Consider the following 25112-nt stretch of genomic DNA (forward strand, 5'->3'; position numbering starts at 1 on the left):
TTAAGTTTTACAGTCCTTGCCACAGTGACCACCACAAGGCTGAAAGTAAACATTCACCAAGGCCCTCCAAGATATCTAGTTCTACATAATCTTTACTAGCTGAAAAGACCATGTTAAAATCATTTAAAATAATATAACTGTCTCATTAAAGAATAAGGCTCTTTTAACCTTGGGAAAATTAGGAAATAAATGTAGACACTTTTAAGGAAATTATGATATTAATGTTTTATATTAGATATATGCTTTGTGTGTGTGTGTGTGTGTGTGTGTGTGTGTTACTGGGGATTGAATTTACAGGGTCTTGTGCATTCGAGGCAAACATTCTACCAACTGAGCTATATTCCCAGCCCAATTTGCTTGAAATTTTAAGAGTTTAATGTTTAAAAGAATTTTGCCCATGAGAATAGCTTTATGAAACCAACATGAAATGTGTTACATAGTATTTGATTTAGACATGTAAGGTTGAAATTTTTGAGGTTGAATTTTTTTATACAAAAAAATTTCATATATATATATAATGTATATATTATTTCTCTCTCTATATATATATGTGTATATATATATATATATAAACTGCTAATACAGATTTAACACTTCTATTTTCATAAGTTTAATTTATACATTTGAAAATGATTTCAGTGCACTTAGAAAGATTTTTTATCTTTGGCTTGGTAGTTATTTGTAATTCTTAAAAAGGAAGCTTAATATACTAATTTATAAATTGAAATATTTAAAATAGCTTAAAATTTAAAATTTTAAATAGAACAAAACATCTGTTGGAGTCCCTTTTAAAACCAATATGTGTTTTGCCAATTTATCATTATAACAAAAGATTTGTAAGTAGAACTTTTAAAAAAAACAGATTGTTAAACTAATTTTAATAAATTAAATGTTACTATTTAAATTAAACATCTGGATAATCTTCTTTTCTATTCCTTAACATCTTCCCACGGAACCAGAAATCTTGCTTTACTACTTCACTAAATACCTTGCTTTTTCATCTTTTTTTGCTTAATCTCCCAGACATGGATTAAGAAGTAGGATGGTAGCTGCTAAAGGGATCAAACTGTGTGGTTCTGAACCTGTATTGAAATATATCAGAAAAGTGACTTCAGGCATGTTTGGTTCCCATGAGAAACTGTCTGTAGTAGGAAAAAAAAGCGTGGGTGTACTCTTCTCCCACAGAAGCATACAGTGTCCACCATCATGAGGTGCATAAAGGAGGGTGATAAGGGGAAAAACTAAGAAATGGGAAAAAAAAGAAAAGAGTAACACAAAGCAATAGCAGTGGACATGTGGAACAAAACAGAAGCCACCAACCCTGAAGTGGAGTGAGCCAGTCGGATAAGCTGAGCCTGAGGTCACTTTAGCAGGACAAACCAAAGCATGACTGCGAAGTATCTTCCCAGTCAGGGGATGGGGAGCCATGGATCTGAGTGGCTAGAGATCAAGCCCCTCCATGACCACCGCCATGGGTAACAATCCTGCAGTGGATACTTCAAAACAATTTGAAGAGGGCATTCTGAATGTGCTCTTCTCAAAAAAAAAAAAAATGATATGCATTGGAGCTGATGGCGATGCTAGATATTATGATTTGATCATTACACAATGTGCACATGTATCGAAACATCAGACTGTACCCTGTAAGTGGATTCATGGATTATGTGCCATTAAAAACAAAGTTGAAGGAAGAGGGAAGCTGAAGGTAAAATGGGAGCGACATAAAAAATGGCAAGTTTTTAAGCATTGAACTTATAATGAAAGTATTTGGGAAGATATTTTGTGCCTTTATGCATACAAGTTGCTTCTGTCCGTAATGACTGAAAATGACCATCTGTAACCGGTTATGACTGCCAAAATGATATGACATAAAAGGCAATTCCAAGTAAATTGCAGCATTGCATTGCATAGTACATATAATAAATGGCTTAGTTTGAATATATAGAATGGGGTATACACTTTTATTAAAGAACACTTAGCTCCTCACTTACAAGCATTAAAAAAACATCAGTTTGAATGATGTGCCAATGTATGGCCTGCTGGGTTGCCCCAGTGGGATGTTGGGGGAGTCATGGAGTAGCTATAATTCTAGAGACTTAAAAAGTGCACTTGGGTCAAACTTCTAGAAGACTTATGGGACACCAGCAATTTTCAATGGACTCTCTTACTTAAATGTTATGCTTTGATTTATAAATCCAATAGAAAGAAACTGAAATGTGTGTAGGAGGAAAAATGTGAAAATAGGAAGCCAAGAATCAGAGAATAGAATAGGCATTCTGATATTAATGGGTTATGTCAAGCTACTTCCACAAAAATAAAATTGCCCTGGAGAAAAATGATTTCAAAAAACTAGGCAAGAGTAAGTCAGCCCACACACTCTACCAAAAGGTTATGATTTGACAAAGTCTGGTGTTAGTAGTGATGTAGATTCCCAGGTCTCTGGGCGATAGATAGGTTTAGGTTGGGTACTGTTATGGTTTATTTACGAGGTGTTCCTCAAAACTCATGTACGAGAATGCAACGTCATTCAGAGGTGAAATAATCAATGGTAAAATAATCCACCGATGCAGATTAACTGGGTGATAATCACAGGCAGGTAGGGTGTGGCTGAAGTAGGTCACTGAGGACATGTCTTTGGGGTTTATATTTTCCTGGTGAACAGAGCTCTCCTTGTCTCTCTGCTTTCTGACGGCCAGTCCTGAGATGCTTTCCTCTTTCACACCTATCCGCCATGATGTTCTGCCTCCTCTTGGGCCCAGAGCAATGAAGCCAGTCATCTATGGACTGAGACCTCTGAAACTGTGGGTCCCAAACAATCTTCCTCTTCTCAACATTGTTCTTGACAGGTCCTTTTGGTCACAACAGTGAAAAGCTAGACTAAAATAGGCAGGTCTGGCTTTACTTCTTTAAAAAGTACCATTCAATACTGTCCAGTACTAAGAAACAACAGACTACTAACACACATGCGTGAATACATTGAGACAAAGGAGGTAAATACAAGAGTATATTATATGTTTTTTAGGGATTGGCTAGCTTCACTTAGCATAATCTGCTCTAATGCCATCCATTTCCCTCCAAATTCTATGATTTTGTCATTTTTTAATGCAGAGTAATACTCCATTGTGTATAAATGCCACATTTTTTTATCCATTCATCTATTGAAGGGCATCTAGGTTGGTTCCACAATCTTGCTATCGTGAATTGTGCTGCTATGAATATCGATGTAGCAGTGTCCCTGTAGCATGCTCTTATTAGGTCTTTAGGGAATAGACCCAGAAGGGGAATAGCTGGGTCAAATGGTGGTTCCATTCCCAGCTTTCCAAGAAATCTCCATACTGCTTTCCAAATTGGTTGCACCAATTTGCAGTCCCACCAACAATGAACAAGTGTACCCTTTTCCCCACATCCTCGCCAGCACTTGTTGTTGTTTGACTTCGTAATGGCTGCCAATCTTACTGGAGTGAGATGGTATCTTAGGGTGGTTTTGATTTGCATTTCTCTGACTGCTAGCAATGGTGAGCATTTTTTCATGTACTTATCTTTGATATAAGGGGAGTAACTAAGGACAGAGTAGGGACAAAGAGCATGAGAAGAAGATTAACATTAGACAGGGATGATAGGTGGGAGGGAAAGGGAGAGAGAAGGGAAATTGCATGGAAATGGAAGGTGATCCTCAGGGTTATACAAAATTACATACAAGAGGAAGTGAGGGATAAGGGAAGAATAATACAAGTGGAAGAAATGATTTACAGTAGAGGGGGTAGAGAGAGTAGAGGGGAGGGGAGGGGAGGGGAGGGGGATAGTAGAGGATAGGAAAGGCAGCAGAATACAACAGACACTAGAATGGCAATGTGTAAATCAATGGAAGTGTAAATGATGTGATTCAGCAATCTGTATACGGGGTAAAAATGGGAGTTCATAACCCACTTGAATCAAACTGTGAAATATGATATATCAAGAACTATGTAATGTTTTGAATGACCAACAATAAAAAAAGAAAAAAAAGAGTATATTATATGGTTCCAATTTGTAAGAGATTAAAATACAGTTTGAAACTAATCTATAGTATCAGCAAGTATAAGAATATCTCAGGAGTCAGTAGTGAATGACTGCAACATGGTAGGAAGGAAATTTTGTGGCAATTGAAATATTCTATATCATTATCTGAATGCTGGTTATATTACACATTTATAAAAAAATTCACAAAACTTGAGGGTTGTGCAATTCCACTATATTTAAATTACATTTCACTGAAGAACGTTAATATAAACACACATACAATGAGATCTTACTACAAACTTACCATGGTAGCTAAATTAAAAATAATAGAAATCACCTGGCAGGAATGCCAAGTAGCTGGGACTGTCAGACATAGCTGCTGAAATTATAAATTTGTAGAATAAAATTGGGGAAAATGTCGGCAGTATCTGTTACAACTAAATATCACTGGTGTTGTGGCCCAGAAAATTCACTCCTAGATATGTATATCCAGCAGAAACACTCACACAAACATATCAAAGATAAGTAAAGGAAGTATAATTATAAAAGGGGATTTATCAGGTTGGCTTATACAGCCAGAGGCTGGATAGTCCACAATGGCCGTCTGTAGACTGGAGAGCTAGAAGAACCAGTAGCTGCATAGTCCAAGAGGCTAAAGCCCCAGAACAAGAGAGTTAAACAGTGCTACCCTAGTCCAAGATCAAAGTCTTCTGGAGAATCACTGTCAGAGTCTGCTTTGGAAGAGTGAAGAAGTGAGAGTCCAATATCCTCAGACAATCATAGCAGCAATCAAGAACCCATTCAAGAAGAATCCATCTTGCATCTGCTGCTGCTTCCTTGTTCTTCCAACTTTTATTCCATCCAAGCCGTCATCCTATTGGACAGTGCTGCCCATGCTTAAGGAAGGTCTCCTTTTCAGTTGGCTATCCCACATGCCAATCATTACTAGATATACCCTCATTGACACACCCCAAAACCTCTTCATCGTGGTCATCTCTTAATCCAATCAAGTTGACAATTCAAATTAATCGTTACAAGTACACAACTTTTTGCATATTTTTTTCAATGACATACAATTGGAAACTACCTAACCAACCATCAAAAGAAGAATGAATAAGGAAATTATGAAATAGGAACACATGGAAAACCACAGAGCAATGAGAGGAAATGATAATTTTGAGCAGCAAGGTGAGTGAATCTCACTAATATTGAGCAAATGGAGCTACACCTGAAAGAGTACATCCTCGATGGTCCCCCACATATAAAGTTATGAAATGTGCAAAATTCATCTATAAGGTTAAAAACTAAAATAATTGTTATTATGGGAGTCACTGTGATGAGAAAGAAGTAGAAAGGAGACTTTTCAGGGTGCTGGTCATATTCTCTCTTTTTTGATTTGAGTTTTGTTTACATAAATGTGCTGCTTACAACAATTCATGGCCCTATACAACTATTATAGGTATACCTTCCTATGTGTGGTACATACATGTTTGATTTTTTACAAAGTAAAAACACAGTGTCTAATTGTACTGTTCATTAGCTTTTGTGTCTCCATCTGCCTTTGACTTCAGACCTGCAATCACACTTTTCTGTTTTCTTAGCAGCCACACTTTTCCATGTATGGTTCCTTTTTCCCAACTGTGTTATCTATTGTGCTTTTACACTGCTGTTCACAGTCTCCAGTGCAGCTAAGAAATTTCTCAGTCAACCAGATGAACAACCCAAGACCCAGCCCAGTATCTAGCTCACAGTTGGCACTCAGCATTGATTTAATCAGTAAACACATAAAGAGAAATCATCGGACACTCCCAACAGCTGTTCTCTACTGCCTTTATCTGGCTATGTTGACCTTGATTCTAAGAAGTGTTGGTCTTGGCTAATTGGAAGAAAGCATTACATTAACTGAGTGAGAGCCGTCAGAAGTGAGGAATGTGCGCAGGTGTTTCCAACCCTGGTTTGTATCTGCTACCTAAATCACAGGATGGGAACCCAGAAGCATACTGAGAATCTCAAGAGACTACTTACTGTGTCACTAGGAGGATTGTGGGTAGTGATATTGCTATATTAAATTGTAAGTCCTCAGTGGTATGAATTCTTCAGGTATATAAAAAATAATCTTAGAATTTAGCAACTGTGTCACTAAGGAATAGATACAGTAGTGCAAACTGAAAATATAATCACAAGAGACTATAGAAACTTTGAGGCCCAGACTCAAGAAATGTGGAAAGTGCTGAGATATGTAGACAGAGAAAGATCTGCTATTTTCCTGACTGGAAATGTGAGGGAATTCACCACCCTGACATTTCCTTTTGAATAAAATTCACCCAGACTGACTCTCTGCCCATCCCACACCCAGAGACCCCCAAAGCCTGCTCTTGAATCATAATGTAAGGACAGGGAAAATGGCCTTAGAGAAGATGCAATTATCTAAGCTCTGTGCTCATGTTTTGCACCACTAATGGCTTCAGTTTTGAGCTACTCTATGAGAACTTCTTCTGTGACACATTTCAGAACATTTGGAAGCCTAAAAGAAGTCCCAAAGACCCTGGGAAGGCTATGGCTGTGGAGGTAATGGCTCCTGAAGTTTGGGGTTAAGTAAGTTAAGAGCACCCCAGGGGCTGGAGTTGTGGCTCAGTGGTAGAGCACTTGCCTAGCATGTGTGAGGCACTGGGTTCGATTCTCAGCACTGCATATAAATAAATAAAATAAAGTTCCATTGACAACTATTTTTTTTTAAAAAAAAGCACCCCAAACTGATGTTGAATGTGGAAACTTAAATACAAGAGGATTAAATAAAATGGATAAAGAAAGTGCTCATTAGAGTATCTGGTATGTGGTAGGTAATAAATAAATGGTAGGTTAATAACTAGTATAATGGAGGAAATAACAGGGAACTGCTACCTCATCAAGGGGAACAAGACTTTAAAAGAAATGCTTTAACTGATGAATAAGAGACATTTGTAGCTATCACTCTCGTTTGGGGAATGCTAAGGCAGCTGCTAAAGAGATTGAAATTAATTTGCTGGCCTTCACCCTTAAGGCAGATGAACACTGCCCATGTTTACTTTACCCATTTGCTCAGCAAACTCTTTCATCCATGGAATTGATCCACAGTGAAAGGATAAATTTCAGCCCAGCCCTCTGGAAATAGAGAAAATTATAGATGAGAGGATTACACACCAGCACAATCTGTATACTATAGGACAAAGCTAGGTATCAATGATAGTGTCATTTTCTTAGCCAGGAGCAGAGCTTGTACCCAAGGCTGTACTGCTAATGGCAACATTAAAAAACGTGGAGACTAGACAACCCTGGCTCTTTTACAGCCTCTATGGCACCTCAAGGCCAGTGCTTCCTGTATGGATGGCACAGCTACCAGACTGCAGGCTTCAGGGCTGGCTTTGCTGCTAGTAAATTGTTAGCAGGTATAAGATTGATGACCTCCTTCTCTGGCATCAGGGCCAAGCAGAATGGTTGGGTTATCAAAGCTTTTAGGGGAGATGCAATTATCTAGGCTCTGCAGAGGCTACCAAAGGGTAAATAAAAACCTCTCCCAGTCACTATTCCAATTCCACCAGTGCTGTCCTTTCTTCTGTTCTCATTTCTCCATTTCACACCTGACAGGAGCTTCCTTTTTCTGGTCACTAGTTAGAGAGGAGGTTAAACAAAAGGAATCTCATTATGCTCTTCTCAAGTTCTACCTATAATAGCAGGAATATGTTTTTTTTTTTTTAAAAAAGCCTTTCTCTGAAACATGAATCCACATTTAATTCTGTTTACTTTGAGAGGTATTTAGTAAGCATTCTCAATGCTTCTAGAACTTTGTAGTCAATTAGTAGGGATCAAAAGAGTCCAACATATGGAAATGAATGGTGTAAAGACATAAAATGAATAAGAATTGCCAGACAGGTTGTCTTTACCTGGTGATCTCGAAGGTTGGGTATAAGTTGGTTAATAGTTTGAAATATATTTGACAATTTTGATTATATGATTTCACTTAGTGGTGCATAGGCAGACACTAGGGTATTAATTCCCACTGATCTAAAATTCTGGTTGTCCCTCCATTACTGCGTTTATGATATGGTACTGCAACTCTGTACCATGCTAGGCTCTAGTCTTAGAACTTTATTTCAGTATTAAGTGTCTTTGGGCAAGTTCATAAAATCTTGACACTTTATCCATAAAATAGGAAAATTGTTCAATATATATGAAAGCCTGGGGCACCATGGATGTTGAATTGGAGGTCGGACTACTTGGGACACAGTCAAGTCTGAGCCCTTGTGGCAGTATCCCAGAGCCTCTTGCTGGCCTCTTCTCACCAAGAGTGGAGGCCAATACTGTCCTGACTTGTGTCTTGGGCAAATACATCCCCACAAAAGTACATTCAGAGCAGGCTTTGAAAAGATGCAAGCAGGTATGCTGCCAGTTTGGTTTGCTAAACTGTGGGGCACTTTAAATAACTCTTTGCTTAAGTTTCTGTGGTTTTCATGATTAATGTTTTCATGCCTCCCAAGTCTCTTGAGCAAAGAGCAATGCCCACTAGAAGATTCCAACTTCACATTTCTGAAATATACAGGAGAACATGAAAAGCCCTGAAAATGCCACAATGAGGCTTCCAGCAAGATCTCAGGGATGAGTTGGGGCTTTATGTACTGTTCAAGAGTCCCCTCTCTTTTTATCTAAGCTGCTCTTACCTCTTTCATTCTTGTACCAAATTCTGCGCTCTTCCAAAAAGGGCTTTTCCACTTACTCCCACCCGCCTACAAAGGTCTCTCTGATTCCCACAGTCTTCTATGATTTTGCACATCCAGAGCCAAATCATCTATCTTGTGCTTCAGAAAACTCAGTTGAAGCTTATCAATACATGCTGTATTGATTGACCCTCTCCTTCTTCATCCAAAGTTTATTTTTGCCCTGCTTTCTTTCTCATTACTATAATCAGCTCAGTAATAGCAATAAAAACTGATGGTTATTGAAGGTTCCTTGCCTGGTAGGCACTGTATTCAGTAGCACTCATCCATTTTTCCATTTTAATCTTCACTAACTTGGTACAAGGTAGTCTTCATCATCTCATTTTAATTTCAAGGATGCAAGTGGAGTAATCAACCCACAATTGCACAGGTAACTCGTGGTAGAACTGAAAGCAGAGTCCAGGTGCTATCTTCCCAACAGACCTGTGTGCTGTGCTGCCTAGCTGTCTCCCTGAACTTTATAAAACTTTTGAAACCTATGTTTTGTTTTTTGCCACCAAGATAGATAATAAGTGTTTAGCCATATGCAGAAATGTTCCTCAGTAGAATTTAATAAGTGACCTCATTAGGATTCAAACCCCCAGATGATACGTTTTGTACTGGGGAGGTACTGAAGGGTTTTGTTATATTTTATTTAAAAAAAACAATTTTATTTAATGATTTAAAGTAAAATTATTTCTCTTATTTAAGAAATATCTTCATATACAGAGTTATAATAATAGCAAACATTTATATGATGCTTTTAATGTTATAGGACTTATCTAAACACTTTGGATATAATAACTTACTTAATTTTGCAACACATTATGAGGTAGGCTTCATTGCTATCTTTGTCATACAGATAAGGAAACTATGGTGCGAAGAGGTTAAGTGATTGCTGGAAATGAAATTCTGATGGAGTATTTGACTCTGGAATCCATGAGCCTAACCGCAGTCAGTCCTTCACCCTCCCCTGTATTGCCCCTGTTCTCTCCATACCCCTATCTATCACTTGTTTTCAAGGTAGGGGGACCAGCCACACAACTCCCCACTAGGTTAATTTCTATTTTTTTTTTAGTTGTAGATGAACATAATAACTTTAAATGATTAATTAAATAAATAATTTATTTGATCCCAAGGATCAAACCCAGTGCCTCACATTTGCTAAGAAAGTGCTCTACCACTGAGCCACAACCCCATCCCTTCAATTTCTAATTTTAATTATTGCATTTCTCCATCTTCATGTTCTCTTCTACTCATTTTCTGAAGGAGGGCTGTGCCCATTTTTAATCAAAGATAGCAGAATTTTGGTGCTTAGAGTCTCTTTGTCTCCAGTTTGGGGAGTTTGTTGCTGATTCTAGGACAAAAGGAAATGTTCTACTCGATTTTCTGCATTGCTTACTGAGTGTCCATTAAGTGCTGGGCTTAGTACAGAACTAGAGTCCAAATATGCATCAGTCAGGGATTCCTCTCTGAAGAGAAAACTAGTTTTGTTGGAGAAATAAGATATGCTATAATTATTCTAAGGTAGAGTTAAACATTACTGACTTACAAACTTCTACAAGGGCAGAAGGCACAATCTGCTATGGGAATTTGTCAGAAACATCCCAAATAGTGAAACCAGGAAGAAGACAGTTGGGTAGAGTGATGGAGGATGAGTCCCTCATGGGCCATTTTCCTCATTAGATTGCCATATACATGTGTTAGAAGGGTCTTTCACATTATTTAATCTGAACCATCCAAGTTCCCAGATGAGGAGAGAGCAAAGTTTCCTTCCAAGGTCATACTGTTAATATTTGAGGCAAGGCTTACTAGGATCCTGACTCTTAGGCTTAGCTCCTTCTTTTATAGCACGTGGTCCCCATAAGCTAAGACACCTTCAAGTTCCAGGGTCATCTTCTGATCAAGTACTCACCATCTTCATCTTGATCTATTTTTCCAGGTGAGATCAGAAAAATGAGGCCTTGAACATATGCTTTAATTTCATTTAAACACATGCAGACCCTTACCTGTTCTTGATGATTTGCCAGAAATGATCAATCATATCTCACTAATTCTCCCTGGTAGCTCTTTAAAAATCCTGGAACAAATAATATTCCATCCCTAACTCCATATGTTCACTACACATTCTTTTCTTTCCCATACTTTCTGTCAACATGCCCAATCTCCTTTAATCTCCTTTGAACTATTGACTCTTTCTCCTTTCTGATGTTTTACTTATAATTATGCATAAGCACTGATGGAAAACAGCTAAAGTTTGGAGACAGTTCATCCCCAGTGTTATTATTTAACCTTTGCAGAGTGCTATATGTTTGTAGAACACTTACGTGATAATTAACTTCTTCACCAATCCTCTTGGAAGGGTGCCAGGTTATTTATTTCTAGGACCAAGTAATAAAATTTGATAATAATGGTTCTGTAGGACTGTAAAGGACTTCAAAAGATCACAAAAGTGTGCATTCTGTTTCTAGAAAAGCCTACAGTGATGCTTCTCTGACATCTTTCTCCCAACTGCTAATATTCACTGGCCTCTTGTGCTCCATGCTTCTAAGTTCTTCAGGAGTAACTGGCACCAGCCACTGACCTTGAAATCACAACCTTCAATCCCTTCTTGCCAGTAAGAAATTTAAAGAATGAGCTTTTTGCATTTTAATTTTCATTTCTCATATCCATCCATTAAAAGGCAACATCTCCAATTCATCCTGTTACCAGGTAGGTGAAATGTCATTGTGACCTCCTCTGTTCAATAGAGCTCTCTGTTATTGGATTCTATATGTCTGTCATGTGGGATTTTAGGTACAGAATATCATGGGAAAGAATGGGAGGAACAAAGGAACTTACATTTTTTGCATAGCAACTATGGGTGGCTCATTTTGTAGCTCATTTTACAAACTTGATTTCTGTGAGTGTCAACATGGTAGCCATTCTTGATAGATTTATTTTTAGAAGTGAAAAACACCTAAGGCTGAGAGAAATTCAGTAACTTTCCCAAGGTCAAACAGCTCTGAAGTAGTGAACCACCATTCAAGTAGGATTGGGTTGACTCCAAAGCCAAGATATTTGTGTATGACAATCCTTGGAGTTTTGAAAGACCTGGGAACAAGGGATTAAAAAGGATCCTGTCCTAGCATGGAACTCTCCCTAATATGGAAACAATACCTGAGTTTCCCCTGAAGAACCTTCTTCCCTATGCTTTAGACTCACATGATGTAGCTAGGGCTACTGATTCCCCCCACCCCAAGGTGAAGTGTTGGTTAGCTGAACATCATGGTCATGCTCAGGTGGCTCTGCTCTGCTCCACATAATCTCTCATCCTCCAGCAGACTACCCAGTCTTGTTCTCACACTAAAGGCAGGTTTCCAGTAGAGAAAGAAGGAAATGGGCAAACTCATTTCCAAGGTTTGGATTACATCTACATAAGTCACTGTTCCATTGGAGAAGTCAAGTCTCATGACTGGTCTGGATTCTGCATGGGATGGGCTGACAAAATAGCAGGGTAAACGAATTGAAGACTTTAATACAATGCAGTCATTACTTCAGGAAGTTATGGACCCACACTGTGGCTGTTCTCGGGTGGCTTTTCTGCAATTCTGCTCATACATCTCTAAAGTCCATTCAAGCCATCTGCGATGAACCTTGTTTTCTATCAGAATTCTAACATGCTTGCGATCTAAAAGGATAAAACAACTAAAAAATGATCTCTCCTCCCCTAGATTTCAAGGAGTGCTATCATCAACAGGATCTATATGACTATTTACTGTTTAACCTTAATTTATTAGTTTGATAGAATTTTACTTTTTGACCCTGATCCAAGACCTCACCAGGAATGGAAATGGATAGAAAACATATGGCAAGGCTGTTGAGTTAAAGGTGTTTTTTGGATTCAGAAAACCTGGCTCCCCCTCTATTTTGATAACCTGAGGAAAATCATATAGTATTTCTAGTTTCCTGTTTCTGAAGTAAGGGCATTCGTTAGGGGGATTCTGATGGTAACCAGAAGGAACCTGTAGGTCAATAGCTTAAATTTATTTTTTATTCAACAGTAATGTGTAAAGATCAATTTGGTACAATTATAGGAAATTACTAGAAAAATGGCTGAGAAACAGATATTTAGGTCACACCTTCTGAAATCTAACAGCCTATCTGCAAGGAAAATAAATATTGGTTATCTGATATAGTGGTAATATGAAGGGAGTTATAGAGAATGGGCAGAATTCCTAACTCAGATTTGGATTATAGTCCTTCTGGAGATAATATCCACATTGCTGCCTGAAATGGGGACAGAAGATAGAGGCAAGGGGACAGGGAATGAGATAGAAAAGGAGTACATTTTTTATTCAAAAATATTCACTCCTGGGCTGAAGCTGTGGCTCAGTGGCAGAGTGCTTGCTTAATATGTGTGAGACACTGGGTTTGATCATCAGCACCACATAAAAATAAATAAAGGCATTCTGTCCATCTACAACTACAAAAAAAATTATTCCTTCCCTCACTCCTACTTCTGTGGGCAGAATGGACATGCCTTCCCTTGATCTTGTTCAATTTCTTTCTTTTTTCTTTTCTTTCTTTCTTTTTCTTTCTTTCTTTTTTTTTTTTTTTTTTTTTTTTTGCTGGGGTGGGTTATGTGGGTACCAGGGATTGAACTCAGGGGCACTTGACCACTGAGCCACATCTCCAGCCCTATTTTGTTTTTTATTTAGAGACAGGGTCTCACTGAGTTGCTTAGTGCCTCGCTTTGGCTGAGGCTGGCTTTGAACTCACAATCCTCCTGCCGGAGCCACTGGGATTAACAGATATGGGCCCCCCGCCTGGCAATTCTGTGCAATTTCTTTTGGTCAACGGGATGTGGTCAGAAAAGACAATGTGCAAGTTCAATGCCTCTGTGTAGGAAGACTTCACTTGGTTCCCTGTGCACTTTCTTACTTCTGTGCAATCATCATAAGAGTTTACTCCAGCCAGTGTTGATGGCCCAAGGAAGATGAATGGCATGTGGAGATGACCTGAGCCCAAACCTCCAGGCACAGCCAAGTTTACTGGCCTCACACCTTGAAGCAGTGCTCCTCTGCCCATCAAACAATCAGCTGAGCCACAACTGGCTTACTTTACGAACGAGCCCACGTGAGGTCAACAAAACTGTCTTAGCCAGCTTGCAGTCATGTGAGCAATAGGAGGTTATCTTTGGATAAACCACTGAAATTCTGCAGTATTTATGTGGCATTGTTGTTAAGAGCTGACTGATGTAGGAACTCTGTTTCTTACCACATTTTATGCAGAGGCTTTGAAGGAATAGCACATATAAAAGTCTATACCATGTATAGCAAAAGGCAGCATAGTTAATGGATTAGTTTCCTATGGGTGAATAACAAATGATTGTAAGTAGGTGACTTAAAAGAGCAGAAATTTATTTTTCCATGAATTTCTGGAGGCCAGAAGTCCCAAATCAGAATTTCAGCAGTGCCATACTCTTTTCAAAGGCTCTTGGGAATAATTCTTTTCTTCTTTCTTTTTTGGTACCAGGGATTGAACCCAGGGTTGTTTTACCACTGAGCTACTTCCTCAGCCCTTTCTATTTTTTTTTTAAATTTTGAGACAGGGCCCTGCTAAGTTGCTGAGGCTGGTCTTGAGCATGCAGTCCTCCTGCCTAGCCTCCTGAGTTGCTGGAATTGTAGGCGTGAACCACTATGCCCCAGCTTTTGGGAATAATTATTGCATGTGACTTCTGTTTTCTGGTGGCCCCTAGTATTCTAAGGCTTCTAGTAGCATAATTCCACATTCTGCCTTTGTTTCCCATGGGCTGCTTCCCCATATCTCTATACCTCAAACTTCCTCTCCCTTTTCTCATAAAGACACAAATCACTGTGGGATTAAAGTGGGACCTTAAGGCCCACTTTGAATCTAGGATGATTTCATCCTGGGATCCTTAACCTAGTTATATCTGCAAAGATCCTATTTCTAAATTAAATCACATTCAGAGGTACTGAGGGTTAAGACTTAGACATATTGTTTTTGAAAACACTATTCAAACCTCTACAGCTAATATGAGGAATTAAAAGGAATTCAGTGGAGCACGACTCAATACCTTGCCTATTAAGTGGGGATTACACTTGGTAACCTACCTCATGTACTGGGAGGATTAGAGTCAGTGATGTAGAAAGCATTAAAACATGATCTGGCATATGGTAAATGGCTGATAAATAGTCATCATTATCACCATCATTATTAATTATTGTTATTTATTGCTAGTGCTGTTATTGTTGTTATCACTATTTGGAGAATGATTACTGGTTTACAAACTTCCAAGAATCATGTGAAAATAAAATGGTATACTAATTGGCAAAGCATTTTTGAAAAGTGTTTTTTTAAGTATCAAAATAATTTAAAATGGTTCTGAAAAATTCTCATGTGTGTACATTTTTAATAAAGCAAATCGCATTAAACATAATGCCAGTGCTAAATGGGGAGACATGTTAGGTAAATCTTTTCATAAAGTGAAATTTTAAAAAAAAATGTGATTTTTTTTTCAATGAGCCAGACCTTGTATAAATCTGTTGACTGAAAGAGGAGTACATCTGCTCACTTCACTGCTGTTCATGCAACGTGCTACAGAACTGATGTAAAAGTGAAACTTTTTATTGAAACAACAAAATTGAGACAAGAGCACAAGCTAGTATTTTTCTGGGCTGGAATCCTTGGGAACCCTGCACACTCCCACATAAATATACTATTGTCATATTTTCTAATGTAAATGCTTATTTGTCTTATTTTGGGATGCCTTTTGTATGGAGCATGGTCTTTGAAAACATGTTAAAAGCTCTCCCATGGTTTTTTCAGGAACCTTCTCGAATGAGCCTGGCAAATGTCCTTTTTGCTAAACAGTGGGAAGAAATGACTTATTTCACCTTTTAAAATATGAACATTAGGTTTTATTGATGAAACGCAAACTCAGTAGGACTCAGGGTTGCTGTTTCTGGTCTGGTTTCACTTGTGGGCTGAGAAAGCATTCTTTAGGACTGTGATCTACCAGGCCTTCTGCCAAGTGCTGGAGCAGAGATTTTTTTTTTTTTTTTAATTTCCAATGCATACGTAGAGTTAAGTATTGCAGACAGATGAGAAATTCAGACACTGAACAGTGTAATGAATGTTTTAATGGTTCTATTAAGAAAGTAATATAGAGATTGCTGCTACCTCTGATTCCGTGCTGCCAGCCTGAGACCGCCTGGAGGTCTTCTTTCTGGGTGCTGCTATCACAGAAGAAACTGCTGCCCTGGATGCAACTGAACCGACACTGCTACTGACCCCCAGAGATCACCTGGTGATGCTGCCCCCACAGCTGCAATTGCAGCTGTCGATGCAGCCACAGCTACTGCTGACCCACTGCCTGCTACTAACCACCACCACCACTATTGCTACTACCATGACCTAGATGGGGAGACTCCAGGTTTGGTTGCATGGTTGTACCCATTCTGGGACACCAGCCAGGGCCTGGGGCCTGGGTGCCAGCAGGTTTACCACCACAAGAACCTCTGTCTGGAGACTCCAGCTGGGACCTGCAGATCTAGTGTGGGGATGCCTGCGGGTTTGGAGGAGCCTGGGATCTTCCTACCGAGAGTGCTGGTGGCCCTTGTCTTGCTGCTACATCTCGGGGTTGCTCCTTTGCATGAGTGTATCCCTGGTGGTCTCTCTGCAAGTGGGAGCAGCATTGACATCTTGGGACTGCAGCATGGTGGAGCCTGAGGTATCTGAAGCCCAGATCGGTGGGATAGAGACTGGGTTTTCGAGGGCTGATCTGGGTTTGGTGATCCCGAGAGACGTCTGAGACAGGGCTGAGAAACTGTTGAACACTGAAGGAGACAGTTTGACTTTCTAGCAAGATTTATTTTATTTTTTTGATTCACTAATCTCTCTACCATATTTGTGACAAGATGTTTTTTATGCATCAGTGTGTGGAGGACAATGACATATGAATTGTTTAGCATCTTTTTTTTTGTATTCTTACGTCTTTAATTTTTCTCTTTGTTCATATTATTCCTCTCTCTTGTATTTTCTTTCCAGCTTTTTAAAAAATCATCAGCCAACCTCTTCCATTCTTCCTATGAATTTTTACTTTTAGATTTTTTATTTCTCCTTTGTGAGTATTACATACTGCACTACCTCTGTTCTCTCATCCACCATTTGAAATTGTAAAATGTTTTAACAAATATTTTGTTTGTACTATAGATAGTTATTGAACTCCTCATTTTGGTTTAATGGGAGAAAGCAGTAGATGCTTTAATGGTGGCTACTAGGTTTAAGGCTATATATTTTGTACACTGGGTGCTATTGATATTGGTCCCATCAGTAAAGGTGAAGCACTGGAAACCTTCAGGGACACTATAGGTCTAAGGGTCGAATTTATACTGCCTTATATCTGTACTTTTAGATGGGAATACACACTAACTACATGAAAAAACAAGGGAATAAAGTACCCTAAACAAACCAAGATGCTTTGACAACAGAAGCCACTGATAACATAGTAGAAGAAATGTCCAATAAGGAGTTCAGATTGTATATAATTAAATTGGTATGTGAATTAAAGGATAGTATAAGGAGAGAAGTCAAAGAAAAAATACAGGAAGTGAAAGACCACTTCAATAAAGAGTTAGAGATAGAGAAATAAAACTAGGCAGAAATCCTGGAAATGAAGGAATTAGTAAACCAAATTATAAATTCAATAGTAAGCATCATCAACAGACGAGATTACTTTCAAGACAGAACATCAGACAATGAAGACAAAATATATAATCTTGAAAGTAGAATTTAATATGTGAAGAAGATGGTAAGAAACCATGAACAGAACATCCCAAAATTATGGGATAACATGAAAAGGCCAAATTTAAGAGTTATCAGACTAGATGAAGGAGCAGAAATACAAATTAAAGAAATGCACAGTCTTTTCAATTATATAATAGCAGAAAATTTCCCAAAACTAAAGAATGGAATGAAAAATCAAATACAAGAGGCCTACACGACCCCAAATGTACAAAATTACAGCAGACTCACACCAAGAAACATTATAATGAGAATGACTAACACACAGAATAAAGATAAAATATTAAAGGCTGTGAGAGAAAAAAATCAAATTATGTAAAAGGGGAAACAAATTCAGGTCTCAACTGATATCTCAACCCAGACCCTCAAAGCTAGGTGGTCCTGGAATAATATATTTCAAGCTCTGAAAGAAAATGGATACCAACCAAGAATTTTATATCCAGCCAAAATGAAGTTTCAGATTTTAAGATGAAATTAAAACATTCCATGATAAACAAAAATTTTAAAAATTAACAAATAGAAAGCCTACACTACAGAGCATTCTTAATAGAATATTCCATGGGATGAAGTGAAAAAAAATTAAAGTGCTGGAAAAAAAAGTGAAAATCAGCAAAGGGAAGATCTACACTAAAGGGACATTCAACCAAATGAGAAACTAAGAAATAAAAAACCAGAAATAAATCAAAATGACATAGAATATAAATCATATTTTAATAATAACCTTGAATGTTAATGGCCTAAACTCATCAATCAGAAGACACAGACTGGCAGATTGGATTAAAAGGCAAAACCCAACAATATGCTGTCTTCAAGAGACTCACCTCATGGGCAAAGACATCCACAGGCTGAAGGTGAAAGGATGGGAAAAAAACTTATCACTCATATGAATTGTGTAAACAAGCAGAGGTTTCCATTCTCATCTCAGATAAAGTAGACTTCAAACCAAAGTTAATCAGAAGAGACAAAGAAGGACATTTCATACTTCTTAAGGTAAATATATATATATATATATATATATATATATATATATATATATATGTATATATAAATAAAAGCAGGATATAACAATTATAGATATTTATGCCCCAAACAATGGAGCATCAGTGTACATAAAACAAACCCTTCTCAATTTCAACAGTCAAATAGATCACAATACAATAATACTGAGTGACTTTAACACACCTCTCTCACTACTGGACAAATCTCCCCCCCACCACCAAAAAAAAAAAAGAAAGAAAGAAAAAACTAAATAAGGAAACTATAGAACTAAATAATGCAATCAATAATTTAGGTTTAATAGACATGAAATATTTAATAGACATGAAATAGAAATATTTAATAGAATATTTCATCCATCAATGAGCAAATATACTTTTTTCTCAGCAGCAAATGGCTCCTTCTCTAAAATAGATCATATGCCACAAAGCAACTCTTAGTAAATAAATAAAAAAAAACCAAAAACAAACAAATAAAAAACCCCAGAGATAATACTCTGCATTCTATCAGACCACAATGGCATGAAATTAGAAATTAATGATAAAATAAAAAAATAAAAGGTACTGTAACAAGTAGAGACTAAATAATACACAATTGAATGATGAATGGATAGTAGAAGAAATCCAGGATGAAATAACAAAATTCTTAGAGGTAAATGAGAGAACACTGATACAACTTATCAAAATTTCTGGGACACTATGAAGGCAGCACTAACAGGAAATTTTATTGCATTGATTTCATTCATTAAAGGAATAAAAAGTCAACAAATAAATGACCTAACACTACATCTTAAAGCCCTAGCAAAATAAGAACAAATCAACACCAAAAGCAGTAGAAGACAGGAAATAATTAAAAACAAGAGCTGAAATCAATGAAATCAAATCAAAACAAAACAAAAAAAACTGAAAAAAATTGACAAAGCAAAAAGTTGGTTCTTTGAAAATATAAATAAAATAGATAAACCTCTGGCCATGCTAATGAAGAGAAAAAGAGAGAAAACTCAAATTACTAAAATGCAAGATGAGAAGGAAATGTCACAATGGACACATATGAGATACAGAAGATAATGAGAAACTATTTTGAAAATTTATACTCTAATAAAATAGAAAATATCAAAGACATGAATAAATTTCTAGAGGCATATGATCTACCCAAACTGAATGAGGAGGTCATACATGATTTAAATAGATCAGTTTCAAATAATGAAATAGAAAACCATCAAAAGCCTACCAACCAAGAAAAGCCCAGGACCAGATGGATTCTCAGTTGAGTTCTATAAGAAGAATTAATACCAATACTCCTCAAAGTATTCTATGAAATGGAAAAGGTGGGAACCCTCCCAAACTCATTCTATGAGGCTAATATCACTCGGATACCAAAACTAGACAAAGACACATCAAGGAAAGAAAACTTAAGACCAAAATCCCTGATGAACATAGATGCAAAAATTCTCCATAAAATTCTAGCAAATTGCATTCAAAACATATTAAAAATATGGTGCACCACAATCAAGTGGGATTCATCCCAGGGATGCAGGGTTGTTTCAAGCATTTGACAAAATACAGCACACCTTCATGTTCAAAACACTAGAAAAACTAGGGATACTAGGAATATACCTCAACATTGTAAAAGCTATCTATGCTAAACCCGAGGCCAGCATCATTCTAAATGGAGAAAATTTGAAAGCATTTCCTCTAAAAACTGGAACAAGACAAGGATGTCCTCTTTCACGACTTCTATTCAACATCATCCTTGAAACCCTAGCCAGAACAATAAGACAAAAGACAGAATTAAAAGGATACATATTGCTTAAGAAGAACTCAAAGTGTCATTATTTTCTGATGACATGATTTTGTATCTAGAAGATCCAAAAAATTCCACCATAAAACTTCTAGAACTAATAAATGAATTGAGCAAAGTAGCAGGATATAAAATCAACACACATGAATCAAACGTATTCCTATACATCAGCAATGAATCCCTGAAAGAGAAATTAAGAAAACTACTCTCTTCACAATAGCCTCAAAGAAAAAAAAATACCTTGAAATCAATCTAACAAGAGAGGTGAAAGACCTCTACAATGAAAACCACAGAACACTACAGAAAGAAATTGAAGAAAACCTCAGCAGATGGAAAGATCTCCCATGCTCCTGGATAGGCAGAATTAATATTGTCAAAATGATCATACAACCAATAGCATTATACAGATTTAATGCAATTCCTATTAAAATCCCAATGACATTCTTCATAGAAATAGAAAAAGCAATCATAAAATTTATTTGGAAAAATAAAAGACTCAGAATAGTTAAAGCAATCCTTAGCAAGAAGAGTGAAGCAGGTGGCATCACTATACCAGACCTTAAACTATACTACAGATCATGGGATTGGTACCAAAATAGACTGGTAGACCCATGGTACAGAATAGATGATACAGAGACAAAGCCACATAAATGCAGTTATCTCATACTAGACAAGGGTGCCAAAAACATTCACTGGAGAAAAGATAGCCTATTCAATAAATGGTGCTGGAAAAATTGGAAATCCATATGTAGCAAAATGAAATTAAACCTCTATCTCTCACCCTTCACAAAAATTAACTCAAAATAGATCAAAGACTTAGGCGCTAAATAGAGACCCTGTGTCTAATAGAAGGAAAAATAGGCCCAAATCTTCACCACTTTGGCCTAGGATCTGATTTCCTTAAAAAGACTCCTAAAATGCAAGAAGTAAAATCAAGAATCAATAAGTGAGATGGTTTCAAATTAAAAAGCTTCTTCTCAGCAAAGGAAACAATTAATAATGTGAGGAGAGAGCCTACAGATTGGGAGAAAATCTTTATCACATGCACCTCCAACAAAACATTAATCTCTAAGATATATAAAGAACTCAAAAAACGTAACACCAAAAAAACAAATAACCCAACCAATAAATGGGCCAAGGAACAGAACAGACACTTCACAGAAGAAGAAATACAACTTATCAACAAATATATGAAAAAGTGTTCAACATCTCTGGCAATTAGAGAAATGCAAATCAAAACTAAGATTTCATCTCACTCCTGTCATAATGGCAATCATCAAAAATTCAGGCAACAATAAATGTTGGTGAGGATGTAGTGAAAAGGTACACTCATATATTCCTGGTGGGACTTCAAAATGCTGCAACCACTATGGAAATCAGTATGGATTCCTCAGAAAACTGAGAATGGAACAACCATTTGACCCAGCTATTCCATTCCTTGGTTTATACACAAAGGACTTAAAATCAGCATACTATAGTGATGCAGCTACATCAATGTTTATAGCAGATTAATTTACAATAGCTGGACTATGGAACCAACCTAGGTGTCCTTCAATAGATGAATGGATAAAGAAAATGTGTTATATAACTCAACGGAATATTACTCAGCTTTAAAGAAGAGTGAAATTATGGAATTTGCAAATAAATGGTTGGAGTTGGAGAATATCATGCTAAGTGAAATAAATCAATCCCATAAAACCAAAGGCCAAATGTTTTCTCTAATGTACGGATGCTAATTCACAATAAGGCAGGGGGCACTAGCAAAGAATAGCGTTACCTAAGATTAGTTAGAGGGATGTGGGAGGGAGGGGAGGGAAGGGGAGGGGATGTGGGGATAGAAAAGATAGTAGAGTTAAACAGCCATTATTACTTTATGTATATATGTGACTACATGACCAATATGATTCTGCAACATGTACACTCAGAAAAATGAGAAATTGTATCCCATCTATGTATGATATATTAAAGTGCATAAATGCATTCTACTGTCAAGTATAACTAATTAAAACAAATTTTAAAAAATTTAAAAAGAAAGTAATATAGAGACACAGGGCCGAGATAAATGAGGTGTAGAGAATGAACTCTACCAGAGAGAAATGTTGCTGAAGTTGAGTTTTGCAGGAAATCAGAGCTTGTCAGGGACTGGGGGGCAGAAACTGTCAGAGAGGGAACTGACTACATGTGCATGTATGTGGAGATGCAGCAGAGCCCATTCAGGATTCTGTTTTGAGCAATAGATATTTATTGGAAGGATTTCGAATGTTCCTTAAGATTAGAAGGCAGAGTGTGTCAGTGAAGGAGATATAACTGAGGAACTCTTAGGTCAATATCTGATGGACCCCGTGTGATGAGCTAAAGCCTTAGTATTTCCCCTGAATATTCTCTAACCAGAGACTCACTCACAGAAACACAAGGAGAAACTGAAGGGAGTCAGCTCACAGACAGGGAAACTGGCTAGAAAATGGACAGCTGCAATCAGGAGACCAGATTCTCATCTACTACAGCTTAAAGTAGAAGGTAAGAGACTGTGAAGGCTACACAAAGAGAGCACCTCTAAAAACAGGCAATCAGTTGGATGTGTGGGGTGCAAGGTCTGAAGCTTTGCTATCTAACAGAGCAACCACAAGCCATGGTGTGGCTAAAGAACTCTGGAAACAGGACTAGTCTAACTCGACATTTGCACAAGTACAAAACACACACCTAATTGTGAGACTTAGTGAGATAAAGGAAGGTAAAATATCTCCTTAATAATTTTTTATATTGGTCACTTGCTGAAGTGATAATATTGTGGCTATATAGGATTAAATTAAGTATATTATCAAAATTAACGTTGTGTGTTTCTTTGTATTGTTTTACTGTGATTACCAGAAATTTTAAAAGGTCCTGTGTGGCTCATGTTATATTTGTAATGGACAGCACTGATCTAAAAAGATGGGATGTTTGTCTTGGGTAACTCAGGGACTGTGTTGTTACTCGTCAAAGTAGAAATGATGGGAGGGAAATTCTGGAGGGATGACTGAGTGTTGTAAATTTGATGTATTGTCTTTGAAGTTTCTACTGGGGCTTCCAGTGGATCTATGTACGATGCTAGTATGTTAAATACACATTGGAGGCTCAAGACAGAGACTGGCTGGAAACAGCAGGTGGTGTGGGTTGGGGTGTGTCCTGTAAGCTCCAGAATCCAGCATTTACTGTGGTCCAGGCATCCTATGCAGTACTTCACATATCCTTAATTCTCTTGACCATCATAACCTTTACAATAGTATTATTATCATCACCCCTGTTTTCCAAATGAGGAGACTGAAGTAAGTATAAACATATTTCTAAAGTTAATAAATGTAGTGCTAATGATGCTTGAGCTTTAGGGCCTTGCTCTTGTATGGACCCATTCTGACCTTAGCCTACTTATCACTGAGGCTGAAGGCACAGGCAGAAGCTTGAGCCATCTGCCCTCAGGGGTCACCTCTGTACCCTGGAGGTGATCCTGGGCTGCCAGTAATCCTTGTACATCCTCCCAGCCACATTAACATTTTGTGTCTGATGCAAGCGTTAAGCATCGGGGCTCTACCTTAATCCAAAGAGAAACACCTGAGGAAGATGCTGATTCGCTAGGGACTTGTGACTTGGGCTTCATGGCCACCTTGCACCCCAGGATCACCCATGCAGAAATGAGGAGCTAGCAAGTGGTGGGGGGGACAATGAAAACATGTCTGAGTGAGGCCAGCTGCTGATTGGTCATGAGGGGTAATGCCAAGGGACACCAAATGCTAGAGGTATTCACGGATGCTCTGGGCAAGAAACACCTCTTAACAATAACAAACAGGAAAAAAAAAATTCATAGATGTGGCATTACCAAAAAACATGTCAAGAGGCGGAAAGAATATTCTAAATTATGAGAAATATGAAAGCAAATCTCATGCATACAGAACAGACAAAATACTGAAATAACTTTCTCATTGCTCTAGAGAGCAATTTATGACACTTGTCATATATGGAGGCAAGGAGAATATATAGTCAGTTGAGCCAATTCCTTAACGACCCCATCTTGTTTCTCTGGAGAACCTTAATACACACTTCACCTCTCACCTGGGATCCTCAAGGGCTAACATCCTTCAGGTAGACTCCTAATTGCCTCCCCTCCCCAAGTCCAAGTAAACACAGTTTTTAAAAAAGAGTCTTTCTGTTAGTGTTTTGAATAGTCCAAGAAAAATAAGTTATTGTACCTCAGAACAACCTTTCTTGGTCCCAGAGGAGATCCTTTTAGTTCATCACATGCAAAACTCTTGATACTCTAGAAATATGTATTTCTTTTCTTTTCTGTTTTTTGGGGGTTTAGTAGGGATTGAATTCAGGGGCACTCGACCGCTGAGCCACATCTCCAGCCCTATTTTGTATTTTATTTAGAGACAGGGTCTCACTGAGTTGCATAGTGCCTTGCTGTTGCTGAGGCTGGCTTTGAACTTGTGATCCTCTTGCCTCAGACCCTCAAGCCACTGGGATTACAGGTGTGCACCACCGCGCCCAGCTGATATGCATTTCTAAATAGGACTGACTCTCCTTTTTTTTTTTTTTTTTTTTTAGAGAGAGAGTGAGAGAGGAGAGAGAGAGAGAGAATTTTTAATATTTATTTATTTATTTATTTTTTAGTTCTCGGCGGACACAACATCTTTGTTGGTATGTGGTGCTGAGGATCGAACCCGGGCCGCACGCATGCCAGGCGAGCGCGCTACCGCTTGAGCCACATCCCCAGCCCTGACTCTCCTCTTTACTCCCTCCCTA

This window comes from Spermophilus citellus (assembly GCF_964194105.1).
Source record: "Spermophilus citellus genome assembly, chromosome: 3".
Classification (NCBI taxonomy): domain Eukaryota; kingdom Metazoa; phylum Chordata; class Mammalia; order Rodentia; family Sciuridae; genus Spermophilus; species Spermophilus citellus.